The sequence below is a fragment of the Falco punctatus genome (genome assembly GCF_963210335.1).
Source record: "Falco punctatus genome assembly, chromosome: 11".
Taxonomy (NCBI): domain Eukaryota; kingdom Metazoa; phylum Chordata; class Aves; order Falconiformes; family Falconidae; genus Falco; species Falco punctatus.
Genome location: NC_137591.1, coordinates 5128395 through 5146534, shown reverse-complemented (window position 1 = coordinate 5146534; position 18140 = coordinate 5128395). Strand labels below are relative to the sequence as shown.

At 40.1% G+C, this 18140-nt stretch overlaps 1 protein-coding gene across 6 annotated transcripts in view; it reads right to left on the bottom strand.

Moving 5' to 3' along the window:
* DAB1 (DAB adaptor protein 1) overlaps positions 1 to 18140 on the bottom strand; it is a 566655-nt gene that overhangs the window by 453492 nt on the left and 95023 nt on the right. The gene's annotated exons all lie outside the window — the stretch shown is intronic.

Sequence of the window (18140 nt, the reverse complement as noted above, 5' to 3'; positions counted from 1 at the left end):
TGCAGAATAACCCAGATTATTAACTCATCCTCTGGTGCATCTCAACAAACACAATCCCAGTATTTAGCAAAAAACCCTGCTATGCTCACCATGATAACCAAATGGTCTGGTGCCTTTGAATCCCTGAACCAGTTCATCTATTTAATATTGTGTGGACACTTTTTAAACCATTAATTCCACTTAACACCAACTGAGGTTCAAAAGGAACTGCTCATTCTAGGTGCATAGGCTGATAAATTATCATGAACTTGTGAAAGGCAACTGAAGCTCTGTGAAAAATCAGTCTCATCACCTGGTCACAAGCACCCGGAGAGGACTTCGCACTAGTATCAACATGCTGCCTCCGCACTTCCACCGTCTGATGATGCGTGACATGCTTTGCTCCTCGAAGCTCTCACGACAACCTCTTCTGCAACATCCCCCAGAAAGGAGCATTAGCTATGTAACCACCATTGGTGTGTACACAGCGCTTCCCAAGCTACACGTTTCGTTTATGGAGAACGCGAAGGCCAAGCCACAGAACAACGGACTAAAACAAGCAAGTAAAGCAAGTTACCAAATCAAATAAAGCTACTAGCTAAAGCAACTGTAGGAAGAGCCTGAATCCTACACACCTCTTATAGCCTGATGGTCTCCCCTACCACCTCCAAACTCACCAAAATATCCCTTATCAAGGAGAACACCACACATGAGAGCAAGTCACCTTAACCAAGGCAACAAAGCCAGGAACAAGGATGAATTATTCTAATCACAAGTGGACAAACAGGTGTTTTGGGTGCCTGATTAGCTAATTCAGAACACTATTTGTCAGGCTTCGATTCAGGATTAGGCCACCAACACTCCACAAACGTTCTCTTTCTCACTCTATCTATCATATAGTCCAAAGTGATCTATAAGAATTTTAAAAGCCTTGCTAGTGATGGTAGATCACAACAGCCAACCAAAGCATAGAATAGTCTAGCAGAGAACACCCTCCCTAAAGGCTAACAGTAAAACCACAGTTCAACACAGAGACAACCACAGAGGAATTCTCTAACAGAAAAAGCAAGGTGGAGCTCACATACTAGGAGTTATGGCCGGTCTCAGACAGTGATCTATCTTCCAAATACCTACCCACCAGTCCAAACTTAAATGCTATTACCCAGAATGATCATACTTGACCAATTATGAAAGTCAAGCCACTCACTGCAGTAAACTCTTGATGCAATTCCAGGCTAGTGAATCCTGAAGCATCACTAGCCTTGTGACATGTTTAGCAGCCATCTCCAGTCTGGAAATATGAGATCACATTTCAGTTTTAACACAACACACACACCAGCACAGTGTCACTTTATGCTTCATCTAGACTTGGGTGATTAGATGAAGCATGGATTTACTACATCGCAACTGCTCCAACAGCAGCTGTCAGAATTCAGTACAACCCCTGAACAGGTCTCATTCCAGCCAGTACACCTTCAGTTAAATCTAAAGCCTCAGGATCCAATAGGATACTCCCCCACAAGCAGACTTAAGACTCCGTAGCTAATGCTCTAACAGACGACTCAATCTTCTGTGATTTAGCTCCAACAGATGAGACAGTTTGATGAATCGGTTAGAGAGAATTCCCCATTAATCTGAGCTTCTTCCAAGAGTTCAGTGCCCTGAGCAGACTATCCTTGACAAACTCTCAGTCCATGCAAAGAGGAAAGTGGGATGCTTTATTGCTAAGGGAATGAGAAGTTAGAGTGAAAACTATGAGTAGGCATCTGTGAGTTGAGTGGAGGGCAGGGATGGACGGACGGACACGGCTTGCAAATACAAGACCAGGAACTTCATCCCCCATTAAAATATTAGGCATCTGAAAAACTTATTAACCATCCATCATTTCTTTAATATAATGGACATAACCTTAGAATCTTTGACCACAAACAGCCCAACCTTTCAAAAATTTACTACAGGAAAATGCATTATTAAATCAAATATGAGCATGGCTCAGAATCTCAACTCTTTGTTCCCTGAAGCTGCAAGGATATATCTGGGCTAGGGGTGAAAGGAGAGGGAGGGGTGTTATGAGCAAGCTGGCTCAACTGATTTCTTGTAAATACCATAAAAATGAACACTTGACCATAATCTATGAATTGGATATAAAGAGAGAAAATAATTCTTAAAGAAATGAGTGCTTTTAAGTGCTTCTTGAGCACCAAATTGAAGAAAACATTTATAAATTTTCCATCATCTTGTGAAGCATCATGTCAGGCAGAATCAACCACATAAATTTATTTTGTGACAATACACGTAAATGGTTTAACATTCTCTGTCCCTCTAAAGCAATAGCAAAGACTAGCCAAGCCATCTGAGAGTTCAGAATTGTAATAGGGCCTTTGAAGAGATTATTTGCAGATGAATCCTTTATTTTCTCATGGAAGCATTCTACAATTTGAAGTACCATATTCACACAGCACATTTCGCCTTCCAAAATTACCTCTGAAAGAGCCGGTGAAAAATTATACACTGCGTAGACAAGCATAGATCTAAATGATATGCATGTCTAACAGAAATAGACTATTTTCAAGGGGTCCTAAACTCAGCTTTTCCATTTGTTCATACAACTGCATGCAATAATAATTTATGTATAAGAATCTATGCATTTCAATCAGACACACACAACTGCTAGGGCTTTCTGTCTGCTCATTTTTGCATGTTTATATAAAAAAAAATAAAACCCACATCTTTAAAGGTATTGCACATGTTGTGTTTTTTTTTTTAATCTGAAAAAGAAAATATTTACAATCCCCATAATGCTGCAACACCTTCAAAGAAGGGATAACCGTCAGGACATGGAATTTTAACGACAGTTGCTTGAAAGCAATCACTGAGAGATGTCTTCAACACATCTTCATTATGCATCCTATGCAGCACCTTTCCCACAAAACTCCATTTTCATTATTCCCCCCCTGTGCTTCTCAGGATTTCAGGCTTCTAACCTTGGTCTTCTAGGTGTCATCCGAGTCAGATGACTCAAACAGCAACTGGTCAAAAGCATATGTGTCCCATTGGTACGTCCAAGCATTTCAGTGCACCCCACATTCCCACTGAAGCAGGAAACAGTGAGGCTAGATAGTCCACAAAGTATTTTAATTAAAACAAAACAAAAACACATGTGCACACACATAACCCCTCCTTGTTTAGGATGCAGAGTCAATCTTTAAATGATCCTTTAAAATCCTGCCCTAACTTATAAGAAGAAACTAAGAAACCAAGGAACTAAGATACAGTAAGACTAGTTTGATACTTAGATCAACCCAAAAGAAAAAAAAAAACTTCTTGGCACCACAGGAAGTTTTCCTGATTGCCTGTTTTGGTTTTTTTTAAAAAAAAAGCAAGTTTCTTATCCAAGTGTACCAGCAGACAACGAATGAAAGTGGTTAGGGGGTTAGGAAATCTTCAGGCAAGCTACAGAGGAAACTGTTGGGATGCTGCTTATTCCAAAGCTCAGCCATTTCATCAGCCAGCAGAAAGCGAGCCGTGCTGTGCAGCATTGCATTACAAGCAGTATGCTTTCCACTGGTTTTGTTTGTTCCTAATGAACTTCAAAGCAATAACACCACACTGGAAATACATTGGGGTAGCAATAAAAATCTGTAGTTGCATTCTTATATCTTCGTCATGCCTGAAAATATCCAGATTGAGCAGCAATAACTTGCTAGAACTTCAACTGAAACAAAAGGGCTTCGGTTCACTGCAGCCTTGCTTGCTACAACGAGCTGGAGAGTCCTGTACCTGCAACACACTGCATGAGCCACACGGGATCCCAGGACAGGGCTAAGGAGAGGCAAGACTCACCTTGATTTCACCCGATTTCATGGATTTGTTAACCTCCAGTCTCATGAGATAAAAATTGGAAAAGAAAACATAGGTGAAAATGAAGTGGTTTTAGCAAGTCGGGTGCATTTATACACAGTGCATAATTGCTAAAACTACAGAAGTACAGTGGGATGGGTATGAGAAGGCTGCCTGCACCCCTACCACTACAAGGCACACCTAAGGTTATGGGAGCTGCAGAATACAAAGACCATTTCAAACCAACTTGAAATACATCTCTCCATCCTTCTTCAAAGTTGCATCATGTCACACTGTACCAGAAAACTAAACATTATTATTTCTGTTTTTGCCAGAAGACAGGTAAAGCACAGAAGAAGATGAGCACTGTCATAGTAGGCAGAGGAGATGAATCACATCATTGTGCTTATGCCACTGCATCGCACCTCAAAAGCAAAAAACACAGTGTAGCTTCAGTTCCTCACCTAAATTTTCTGTGCAGCCTTGTTTTCATCTTGACCTCTATATTGTTCATGGTAGCCAGTTGTATTGAACTACACAGAAGAATAATTTACTTTGTCTACATTTTGGTGCCACAATTTCTAAGGTGGGAGCAGTGTTGCTTCCCTTCCCCACAGAGATACTGTCAGCCTTATTCTCCTGCAAACACCACTGACCCTGTCCTGGTGCTGGAAACAGACAGAGGAGAACACAAACGACCTGACTCACAGAATACATCTGTTTTTAGTATCTTTTCTAACACATGGAAAGATTAATCTCATAATCAAAGGTGAATGCCATGTTCAAAAAGCCAAGGCTTTTCTCTAGTAATAAGCTTGTAGCTGTAAAACCCTGTGGCACAACAACACAGGTTTCATTTTCTTCTGTGTTTCACTATGGAGAGGGGAAAAGGATTAGTTTCATGGCCCCATTCATGGTGCATCCCTGATCCCTCGGGTCCTTAGTGAAGTAACTGACTTTTAGATGCAACAGCAGGAAGAGTCACCAAAGTGGCTTTCAATAACTTATTATAAAAAACAAAGAGCCACCAAACTTACACCACCTCCTAAGTTTTCTTTGTGTTTGTGAGGAGGAGTGCATTAGATCAGATAAAGGATATTAAATGGCCTTTAAGTCTGACAGCAAAGAACAACTCTAATGGGAGTCCCAAATTGTGCTGCTAGCAATATACTGTACTTACAAAACGGTAACATCAAGATGCCAGAACAGTGCCATGACCTATATTTCCTGTAAACCAATTTTCTTTGTAGGGTGGTGGAAAGAATCCAACTGCTTTTTAAGTCTTTCTCTTCCTGCTGGAACTATGCCTTATCATACACATTCTTCCTACAGAATGGGAACAGAATTCTTCCCACACCAAACTTTTCTATGCTCCGCAGCATTTGAAGCATGAATTACCTAAAGTCTATTTATGCAGTTATAAACAATAAATACTGCAAAATAGTGTTTAGGCTGCACTTACCAGATGGGAACAGAATTCTTTATATCTCATTTCCCTACTTTTCAAAGAAGCCAATTCACTTAAAGGGGAATCTTAAATAGAAGAACAGTATTACAGAACAACAGAGGTCACATATTCCAAGGAATTTCAGTGGATTCATTATTTATGGAGTATAGCGTAGCTGATGCTGTCAGAGCATGTAAGTTCAGACCTTAGCATTTCCACCTTCAAAATTACAAGTTTCCCCACTCTATACCTTTTAGTAGTGGAGCTTTTTTAAACAGTGTAAACAGGGAAAACACTAAGCTTAGGCCATAGTGACAGTCTTACCCAAGCTTCCAGTAAGGCAGCACCCAAAAAAAAAATAAAATCCACTGCTAACACAAGGCAAAGCCATCACTAAGGACTGAAAAGACTGGGAAACAGAGCCATTTTTTCCCATCTCAGAGGGCCACTGCTTGGGTTTTGCACACATGAAGATGCCCAAATTTCCCACATTTGTACTTACCAAAGCGAGGCGTTTACTCTTTTGGGTAGTCCCATCCTACAGGAAAATTGTATCCTTTAAGGAACACATTAAAATCAAGACATTTTTAGAAGAAAGGAGGTATTTCCGACTATCTTTGACTCCCACTACCTTGTGATATCCCTATACTATTTTTACCTCAGAAGGAGGAACTTCACCCATGGCTGGTACGGACACACTGTGCTCAGAATAGTCAACAAAATACCTGAAAGGATTTATGATAAGTTTGTTTTCACCACCCTGCCCCCCTTACAGATATCCTTGCCAAATGCAAACACTCTCCCTCAGGCAAGAAAATTTGGAAACAGAACACCTGATGCAGCTTTTATTCCAAAATTGTCTCACATGTGTTGAGTGTCAAAAAGAGCCATGTTGTGCCACAGCAGACACTTGTCTCGGGAAAATTGAAATCGTTCAGTGTCTAACACTTTGAATGATTTCCCAACTTCTCACTTGCCCCATCTGCTCCCCTCAGTTCATTTTGATATGTTTTAGCCTTTGTGTCTGCAGTGGCACCAACAGAACTGCAGCATCACTGCAAGTTCCTCTGCTATGGAGCAGTGCCAAGTTAGTCTCAAATTCAGCTTCCTCTAAAAGAAAAACACCAAAAAAACAAGATAACTGTCCAGTTCTGTTGTCTCTCCCCTCCAAAATATGCACAAGCAGCTATCTGGCTTCAATACTGAGCTCTAAAATAGTATGCCACCTATAAGATAACCAACATTAAAACGGTAAATCAGATGTCCACAGAAAACAGCAAAGCATATGAATGTCATATCTCAGCCCCAATTTTACTTTGCTAGTTAGCCAAGGAATTAAGTCAAAATTACTTGAGTTGATGTAGCATTTTTTACTTTGCTGTTAGCATGGTATCTATCCATAGGACCTTTAAGGCAAAAATACCAGCTACTTTCCAACATTTAAGAAATTGGGATTCTGAAAGCAGACACAGAACTTTTAGCTAGATGGGAAAATTGGTAGAAGCAACAGGCAGGATATACACTTGAAAGGTGGGGGGGTTGTTAAGACAGTACATAAGGTAGGCAATCACAGTGTTCTCCCTAAACTTCAAGAGTCAGGAGACACTCACCCAGGATTTTAAAGAGCCTTCAATAAGATGGAAGGAAGATGTTACAAATATGCATATGGAAAAAAACCACCGCAATCTGCCCACAGAAGTCTCCATTGAGAAAGGCTCAACTCCGACTGAGCAGAACTGTAACAAAAGCAACTAAAAAGCCCCACACACACTTACTCATCTTCCCAGAGGCTTAGAAGTCAGCCACTACCAGATTAATGGGGCCCACAAAGACACAGGTGTACCTGTGAGAAGGGAATCAGTCCAAGACTCCCGTGTCTGAGCCACCAATATGAATACTCCATATTGCACAGAGAAAAACAACTGACGGGGAACAGCACTCCTCATGCTGAAAAGAGCTCAAAACTCATAAGGTGACAGTGGTTATCTTTGGTTTATTCTAAAGATCTCGAACTCAGTGGGGGAAAAAAAAACACTTTAAACCTTTCCAAAACCCTGGCTTACACTTCTTCAAGTGCAAAGTACCGAACAACACAAGCAACTCAACACATGGCTTGGTTGGGTATTTGTAGCAAGTGTTCAGGATAAATCAGGTAACCGTGAACTCTGCTTTAGCTGTAGTAAAGCACGCAGCCAGGGTACCAATACTCACACATACTTGGCACTAGGCTCCCCTATGCCGAATCATTTAGCTAGAATTTCTTACAGTAGCCTCAGTGGTATATTTTTTCCCCAGCATTCATTACTTCCTTCCAGTGAAGCTAATGAAATTTAGCTTTACAATCCAAAAGATATATAGCTATGCATCTTTAAAGAGAATTCACTAAACACAGAGCTGCTGCAGCATCCTGAGCAGCCAGTCATGAAGTTGAGCTGGTCCTGAATTCAGGGAATGTCGTTGAGCGGTCATTGGGGAGTAAATGAGGCAGAAAGCAAGTTAGCTGGGCAACTACGGAGCTGAGAGCCCAATCAGATGTGGGAGCTGCAGGGGAAGCAAAGGTGAACAGAAGCAGAGAGCCAGCATCTTACCTTGCAAATGTCAAATATGATGTTTGCAACTAATAGGTAGAAGTAGAAAGAGAAATCTCACTGGCAAAAAAGGCTGGCTGTTCCATAAACTGCCCTGGATTATTCAAATTCTTTGAAAGGCTGAAGTGCACATCAGTGAGCATGTGCTCGCACTGCTTCTTCAATAAAGGGGGAAAAATAAATCAGTACACATATCAAAAGAACAAATTAACTAGCATCAATGGACACGCCACTCTCCTTCAAAAAGCACAATTGCTCCGATCTCTGTTCCTATCTGTTGACATCTGCTGACAGAAAAAAAAAAAAAAAGAAAAAAAAAGCTATTCCACTCCTTAATTTGTAATTTTGAAATAAGGGCTACATGATCTCCTTGTCACTGTGAAATTCTTAGCAACCATGATATACAGCATCATTCCAATGATGAAACCTTAGTCGGTTACTGATTTGTTCCATAACATACTGAAAGAAAAGTTGTCAGTCAAATGTCTCCAGACAATTGCAAAATACATTATTAATGGAATTAGAGTAAAAGGAACCTTTTTGTATGGTTCTTATTAAATAATTCCAAGTTATTCCATTGCACAACTACAGTATCTGAACTTTGATTTTTAAATGTTACCATATGCAAACTCCACTGTGTATTTGCACTTGAAGTGATAATCTGAAGGCAACAGAGTCTGTAGTAAGTTAAATTACCAACAAACTCTACATCAGGTCCTCCCACTAACAAATGTCACTGTACTCTGGAACCCTGCACAAGGTGGCATTGCTACCAAATTAGTATTTTATTTAAAAAAAAAAGTGTATACAGAAAGTCAGAGGAACAGACAAGCATTTCCACAGAAAAACAACCTATTTCAAAGACAGACAGCCATTTAGAATCCAAGATACTTTCTTGGTCTCCAGAATCAGAATGAACCAGGCAAACCATAACCTCTACGACAAACTGTGATATTCAGCCTAGATCATTCCTCCTCATGGGAAGAATGCCTGGTTTCCCATAACTAGGCACTAGATAACCTAGTGCAAAGTAAAGTGTAAGGAAAGAGGAAAAAGTGCAAAGGGGGGGCGGGGGAGAAGCCTGATCACTCCATATCACCATCATCATTAAGGAACTATTTAATCAGAGGACTGAGTTGCTCAAGAAATTGGTAATGGTACACATGCCGCCTCTTCATGTCCAGGTAACCCATGCAAATCTGGCTCAAGCTGATAATGATCAAATCTAATTACAATCGGACAGCTCTTCAGTGGCTTTTAGAGTGCTGCCCACTCTTAAGATTTTATCACAAGTTTTAGGATATTTAGTACCCTTCTTAAGCCCTAATTCCTGAAGTCAAGCAATTACCCAAGATTCTCCACTTCCAACAAAAACAAATTGGACTTTCCAACCCATAACCTTGGAACAAAGCTTGGAACATGACCTACATACAATATAATGGTTTCTAAACTCAAAATATTGTTTCAGTTTGCACAATCATTAAACTGAAAAGGGGATGTTTTAAAGATTAAGTCAGGAGCTGGAATGGTTGTTTGACAAAGCTGCACATGAAAACTTTATTTGTACTTCTGGTGCTCAGGCTAGACCAGCACCCACTATCACAACCAGCACATTCAAGACCTGTGGAGAAATAGGTTGGAAGAGTAGGACTGATGTCTTTGAGACAATTCACTTGGTCCTCACGCTGATACACAGCATGCCTCCTCGCAAGCCTTTTTTGTTTGTTTTTTGTTTTAATATATACATTTAAAATTCTGCTGGGTTACTTTACAAGCTTCTTGCAGCTATACAGCCAGATACAGATATACATAACACAAATATTTGCTAAGAACAAGCAACTCCAACAAGTAGATCATGACACTATCAAACAGCAACGTAGAGCACATATCACCAAATAAAGAAATAACAGCCTCAAACCAAAGTAACTGGTTAAAACTACAGCTATATAAATCAACTTCACAACAAATTACTATTGTTTTCTACACCTTTGCTAGAACTTAGTATCCCAGATCTTTCCTCCAACACTGATGCCTGCCTTTTAGGAACAACTTCTACCATCTCCTGTACTCTAGTCCAGCTCAAACACCTTTAACACAAGAGAAACCCAAATGACAACAGGGAACGGAGATGGTGTGCCAGCCTACACTGGCTTTTGGCTAAGTTCTTCACCTACGCATAAGAAAGCCCTTCTGGCTGGGAGCAGTGGGCCAGCTGGCCCTGTATTCAGTAACCTTGACTCTTTGGCAGTCACCAAGAGCAGACGCATATTGCGGTAATTCACCAGAACACATTTCCAGCCTCCAGACATTTCCCACCCTGACATTTCTACGCCAGAAGCAGTATCACCCCAGACATTAGCCCTCAGTCCTACCAAAAACTTTTGCAGATTTTCAAGACTGTTTGGTCTCTGTAGGCTTTTAGCACACACAACATCCCAAGGCAGTGAGCTCTCTTGTGTAACACCACCGTGTGTGGAGCATCTTATTTGTATCTGCTGCTTGCTCATTTCACATTATATCTTCACTTAATTTAGTGGAAAAGACAATTCCCTATTCAGTTCTCCATACAGTTTTCATAGGTGGTCTCTACCACAAGCGCGCTCTTTCTGGGCTAACCTTCTCCGCTTCCACTACCTCTCTTTTACACCAGGGAGACATGAAAGCTTTGTTTGTGTAGCTCAAACACACTCAGAAAATAGACTGTTAAAAATCTCTCACTTCTGTTTCTGTAAAACAGTTCTTGTCTTCTTAACTTACTTGTCCAACTCAAACCTAGCACAGTAGTCCAGATCTTTTAAAAGCAGGATACTTACCTCATTACTCCCGTTTTCTTCCATATTATACTTAGAAGACATGACTATACAAAATTCAAACTATGTAACACAGAAGGAAATTTAAGACACCCATGACTTCTAAATTGACATCTCTCTGGCTTTGGATCAGGGAAAGCTTTAGGTCCACCACATCAAATCAACAGCCTAGAATTTTAGTTATGCAATGAGAAAGATGGTAACACTTCAACCCCTGACCTGCAGCAAAATGGTGAATATTCACTGCAGCCCATCTGTTTTCTTTCTACACTTGATTCCCAAGAGGAACCTCAAATATGCTTAGTAAAAACTGGAACATTTTAGACACTAAGCACAGCTGACCTTTACATAAAACTACTCTATTTCGATAATGTGTAAGAAATGATGCATTAGTATCCAACATGTCTGTTAGGCTTTGTAAAGATAGCGGGGATGCTAAAAAGCTTTCTGTTTTTTCCAGTGGCATGCCTTTTCATAGCTTTAAGTCAAGCAATACATATGCTGCACCAAAGTGGGATTATGATTTGAGAAGGTGAAGATCCTGATGTCTCAATCCCAGGACGCATTTTTCCAACACATATTTTCTCACATACAATTTAAAGTTCCATGTCCACTAAGCACGGAGCAACTGTTGGAAGGTCATTTATATGGCTAACCGCTACAGAGAACATGTGATTTAACTGAAGTGACATTAGCATTAGCAATAAAGAACACACTCTCAACCCTAACCAAGGCTCTACTCCAACTCTACACAGTCCTCCTGTAGACCAACTCACAAAGCCTTTTCCACATGAGAAGTATTGAACTAACATAATTTAAATCAAATATGAATTTAAGCTTATTTTAAAGGCTGCAAAACCATGTGTAGGCATGGTTATTTCAATAGTAAAGTTGCAATTTTCAGTTTAACTTCAGCTAACTGGAAGTATTTACATGTTAAATCTAAATAAACCAGTCCTAATCTGAAAGATGTTTCTGATAAGGGCCGGTACCAGCTTATAAGTGTAGGGAACACCAAATCAATTTAAAGTGAGACTTGTTCAGTGATGATGTACATCTCAGACCTATGACTAGAGGGACTTTGGTCTATTGACAGTAATCACACGCTTTAACACAAGCCCAACATCATCTCTTCATTCACCAGACAAATAAAATTTCACGTTGGAAAACAATAATGACAACAAGTTAATATTTTCAATAATAAGTTATCGTCACAAAGAGCACTTGACCTTCATTGTAATTTCCACACAGCTTGCAGTAAACCACCTGAGTGTGTATAAAATGTAATGAATAAAGAAATATTAAAAATGATAGAATGTTATTAAAGTGGGTCACAATTCAAACAGCACAATTACTGAAAAAATGAGGTATGAAACTACATCACTCACAATCCTTCTCACACTGGATGAGCTACTCTATAATTTATTTTGCCTACCAACAGCTTCTGTCCATATTTTCTCTCTCTTTATCCCCAAAGACTCTATTAATGCAGCCCACTGTGCCGCATGACAGCATAATGCCCACATGAGGCATGAAATGTCACAGATCACAGCTTTACACCTGGCCAACATAATATATTCATCAAATTCTTTCAAGCAGTGGAAGCATTTGTTGTTATTTTGTGGGTCAAGCCACACAGAGGCAGATGGAATGGGTATTTTATTTACATGTGAAGTCCCTAAGCCCATTCACTTTATTTATGACAGACAAAATCTGGCCTTACACAGTCATCTAAGAAGCCCTAGACCAAAGACTTTGTTATTTTACAAAGATAAGGAAGAGTGGTTTCCTCTGAGGCTTCTGGATGACGATGAAGATTCATCTTGTTCCTTAACATTACATTCCACATACTCTGAACATCTTAAAAAGCTGAGTCGGAATTTTGATTCACACCCTAAGAGGAGATCAGCATAACTAAGACTCACCTGTATGTTAAGGCAACTCTGACAGACAGTAACAGAATGAGACCCAGCACTCAGAGCTGCCCCTGTGAAACCCCACAGATGCTGTGGAAACTGCACCGTAGGTGCGTAACACAGGTTGGAGTGGTCACCTCTTCACTTTAAACCAGAAATTCAAGATACATGGATGTAGATATTGGCTTTTCCCCTTCCTTCCATAAATTACAAAACAATCTACACTGTCCACAAATGCATGAAAAATGTAGAAAGGAAATCCTTGGATGCAAAATGTATCACTTCATACATTATGTATTTTTTGAGTGATTTTGAAACAGCATTTTAAATTATTGACATTGATGTTACCATGAGAGTTGGGGGAAGACTTCCATATAAACAGCTAAAATCTTTGCTATAAGGAGAGCATTAACCCTGTTACCTTTTAATTATCTGTGTTGCACATGAGTATTAGTGACATAGGTAGCTTGAAGCATAGCCCCCTTATGTTTCAAGCTTGCAGGAAAACAAAACTTCAGGACAGTTCTTCCAAGAGAAGAGAAAACAAAAAGCATCTGCTATTAAATTGCTCTTCATATTTTGTTAATAATGTAATATATTAAGGTCCGGATGCCTATCTGATTATTTCACAGCATCTGCCACTACCTCCTGACCTCTAAGACAGACTGCAACCTCTTTGATAGACAGACCAAAAGGTAGCTCAGTAGATACAAAGCAATCCTCCAAGTTCCCAGAACCATATTTAGACTGAATCACAACAAACTCACCATCCCTAAAGTCCAAAATAACACGAATCCTCTTCTCCTCCTGAGAAGCATACTGCCATCCTACTACTTTTCTAGCCTGAATACCAAAAAGCACTGATATTGAAACACATTTGTAACTGGACAATGACTTTTTACAGAGAAAAGGTGCTTTTTTTAAAAAAAAAAAAAGAGAGCGAGAAAAAAGATTCAAGTTCAGGTAACTAAAATGAAAATCATAATTATAGAGACAAAAATATTTAACACATCAACTCCTTTCTCCTGAAACACCAGTTTGAGTAAGATCTATCATCTGTTCACTACTAACAGATGATTCTTCCATCCACTACTCATAAAACAGGGGAGAGAACCAGCACATGAGAGCTTAGGGAAGGAGAGGGAAACATGCCACAGCCAACTCAAACTGTAGGGCTACATGTCCATATGAAGACCACAGTTATCTATGTTGGAACCAGGCTTTGATGTGTGCTCTTGAAAAAAAAAAAAAAAAAACAAAAAAACCCGCCGACGATATATATCCAAAATAGTTTTTAGTCCCTGAAACAAAAAATTGCAATGACTTCTATTCACTGACACAATCCACCACAAAGGTTACCCGGACTTACCAAGGTGCACTGTGTCACGTAATACTCTGCCATGATAACTAGGATTGATAGCATTTTGAAGAATCTAATAATGCAACTAATAATATGCACGCAAAGACGTTACTGCTAACATGACAAAGTTCCAGGAGAGGGAGGAGCAGTAGTTTAAGAGTACCTTTACCTACCACTCCAGAAAAAGGAAGTTAAGTAGAAAGGAAATCTCAGGTAATGCTGAGTTTCTGGATTTCCTTTCGGCTTAGCAGCTCAAGATGAAGAAAGCCCCCAGACATGTGGATCTGCAAGGCAGCTGTGCCCAAAGAGCCTTGAGCCTGCGGGGAGGAAAGCACATTTGACCAAAGCAACTCATCCTGAAGGAAGGCAAAGCATTCACTTCATCCTCGTGACAAAGTAAAAGCTCAGGCTTTCAAATAAGATGTAAAATAGAGCCCTGACCATTCATCGTCATTAAAGATCCCATGACAATTCTTGCAAGAGTAAAAATGTTAACTAACATGTCCTGGCCAATATCCAACTCGGATAATTGCATTCTGCTTCCTAAATTCCCCTTGCAGTTTCAATTGGATTAGTTTTTCTTCATTTCTCTTCCCTAAACCCCTCCTGCATAATGTTTCTAGCCCAGAATGGCTGCTGTATTCCACTCCAGAGGTGCGTGAATTATCAGTGTTGGGCAATCCCAACATACATTTTGTATACATTAGTCTGAGAAAATGCTCTGTGAGCCCGAGTAATACCCTCACCTCTCACTGAGGAGCATTTAACTTTTCAAATGAGAAATCCCACCGATGTTACTAAGATTTATTTCTTTTCTAAAATACTGCACTGCAAGGAAGAGGAAGGGTAAGGGTACCAAATCCAGCCTCCTGCTGATTAGAAAAGTCCTTTGCTGGGCCATATCTTCAGCTTAAGGAACCAGGTGCAGTTGCTTTGTCTTCAATAGAACTCTGCTATATTAAAACAAGAGTAAATATTCATACAGTATTTTTCCATTAAGTCATTCATGTTTAAATGTTGCAAGAATCAAAGCAGCTGGCTGTTGAATGCATCGATCTGTGGACATGAGAGGCATATCAGAACATACTCTCCTCACTTTTAACTGGCTTGCACAATTTTCATGCTATTTTAAAGGAAAGTTGGAGGTTCTTTAACTTGGTGTACCTACGAAAAATGAAAGTGCTGTGAAATATGAATTTCCTGTTGTTTGTTATGTGTACTCTACTGTAAGTAGTCACAGTACTATGGAGGCAAACTGAAAAGTCCTGACCCCATGCATTTTATAAAACAGGAGGAGCAAAGGTGATTTATGTGCATAAAAGCAAAAACTGACAAGCCTTTGATTTTCTTGTAGAACAATCCCAAAATGATTGTCAAGACTGCTTAGCTTTTTTGCCCTCTGTACTTCCTGCAACAGGACCATTTTACCCAACATGCTGTTTTATAGATGCTGCATTCCCATCTTCTAGCCAGGTTACTCAGAAGCATACTCTTCATTCCTTCTTCCAGCTCTTAGAAACAGTCGAGAATGGCCTGTTTTCATTTCCAGCCTGCTTCTGCATCCCTGGTAAAGCATAAAACCACAAACAAGCCACCTACTTTGTTCTTTAGAGCTCTGACAGCAAAAAGGCACCCTTAAAAATCCGAGAGTGCAATTGTAGGCAGCCCTCAGTCAGATGAATGGGAAACACCACGAACATATTCATTTTGGTATGTCCTCATGAGTATCATAACCCTCCTCCTTTCCCCATGGTAGACAGTGAATTCACTTATTAGGTGTTACTGCGAAAGCAGCAATATCTGCCAGCTCCAGGCTGGGTTAGCTGTAACATCCTGCTTCCCTCCCTACACGAAGCGTGGAAGGGGGTGATGCAAGACCTCAAACAGCACCCTACTGCAGTGGCAAACACTCCTAGTACTAAGGTAGGGAATCGAGTGGTGAAACTAAAGGTGGGTACCAGAAGGTGAATATCAGGCACAAGCATGACTTAGGCTCGTCTGATGAGCACAGATGGATCGGCAGTGGAATTTTATGTCAGAATCAGATGGTTAAAGAACACGCTCCTGACCTGCAGTGCACAGACAAAGTTGGTAAGGAGAAAGCTGATCATCAGAAGTGACTGACTCCAACTTTCTGCTACTCATGTACTGCCACTCTGAGCACCAGTCTTGACTAGCTCAGCTCCTTCTGCACACAATAGTTGACACCAACATGGGAAATGACGATAGCCATCCTCAACCATACACTCAATTGTTCCCATAGTTTTGCTCCAGTGGAGAAACAGGCTTGAGCTGGAGAACACTGAAGTTTGTTTGCATCCTTACGATAAGCAGTGCTCAAGATTACATGGCATTTCAACAGTAAACACAGAACTGAAAGCTTAGTCCTACCACTGAAATGTAATTTCAAAAGCGTTCATCAATGGCCTCAGTTTCATAAGCCATCTGAAAAAAAGGACTGGAGCAAGATGTCTCTTTCCGCCACTCCTTCCTTCCCACGTCTTTTTTTGTTTTTTTTTTTAAAAAAAAAGACTATCTGGAATGGAAATGTTAGCATTACTGTGCTCTGAAACACAATAGTTACTGTGGCAAGAATCCACAAAAAAATATCATGACTAGAGGAACAGAATCTTGGGATTAGAGACACGTAAAAACCGAAGGATTTCCTTCCCCTCCACATCCTGAGGAACACTTCCAAAATCTGCCTGTAAACATGTTAATTCTCTGTCAGCTTTCTGGAGAAAATCATTACAGAGGTAAAACTGAAGTGCACCAGGCACTGCTCTGCAATAAGCATCCGTCAGTCAAGCAGGTGTCACCCCGCAAGTCACCCCAAGCAATTCTGAGCTCCAATCAGAGGCTTTGCTTGGAGCCCTGCTTGGACACAGAGGCTTTGCTTGGAGCCCTGCTTGATCAATCAGGCCAAAACTGTACTTCAGCCAGTTGGTGGCATGATATTTTAATTTTTTATTTATTTATATTTTGTTTATTATTTAACCAAAAAAAAAACCTCTCCCCCCCTCTGGTTCAAGCAGTTCATACATTTAAATCAATGTTAAGACATACATGTTTGTTTACTAGAACAAACAAAAGCCAGTGATGAAGAGCTGCAGTTAGACAGAAGTAAGCAACTTGCTTCTCTTCCACTCACAATTAATTTTTAGCACCAAATATTGTCATTAGAAGGTAAGCAGCTTAGTTCCATGTCTGCTTTTCACACCTTCCAAGTATGCACCAGAGAATTTGGGGCGAGATCATAGAAGGATAGGTGCTGACCTGTGCTGTGACTCCAGCATCACATCCCACAGAAACCACCATCTACAGCGTGTTGACGCTCCTCAGAATAAACCTTCATCACCCAATTTGTCAACACCATCAACCTCAGGAATCTTTCCCCTTTTATCTCTAGTTTCCCTTGCCTTCGTTCCTTGCAGCATCACAGACAGTAAACCGTACACAGAAGAGAATGATGGTATCATGTACCACTGCACTCTACTTGGTTAAGAAAATGTATTCAAGCAGGAGACTCCACTGTCAATTAAAGGGTGGGGGTGGGGGGTGGGGAGATGGCAGTAGAACCTGTTGCAAAAAAAAGAGAGAAAAATCACTTATTTCAAATTAAAGCTTTGGGTTTGGAGCTTTTTTTTTTTTTTTTTTTAGATTTTGGGTTTAGATTTACCGCTCACATGAATACCTACAAGCAGTTTAACATCACAATTAAAAAACCACAATCAGTTCAGCCCAGACTCCTTAAATCCAACACAATTATTTCCCATAGAACTACCGAAGTCCACTGAAAATGTAGCTGCAGCATTAGAGTTATTTGCTCCAAGGACCTTTTTAATATGGCTGTATTGTAATACTGCAGTGCAAAAGCCTCTCTAGTCATAAAAAGAAATTTAGCTCAGAAACACAACTTATGGGCAATGAAAAATGCATTTGCTTTAATTTGTACTCATTTAATAATAGTATTATTTAACAAGATCAGTTAAAATTACTATCCTCAAAAGACATAGCACTGCACCTCTTCTCATGAGGCTCCCAGGGCATCAAAATGAAATTCATTTGTGCAAACCAAACATTCAAAGCAACCAGCAGCACTAGAAAGACCGTATTTAAAAGGGAGAGAAACATTTTGTGACTGACCAAAAAAACCAGCCCCCTCCATTCTCTCTATACACCACACACATACACTTTATT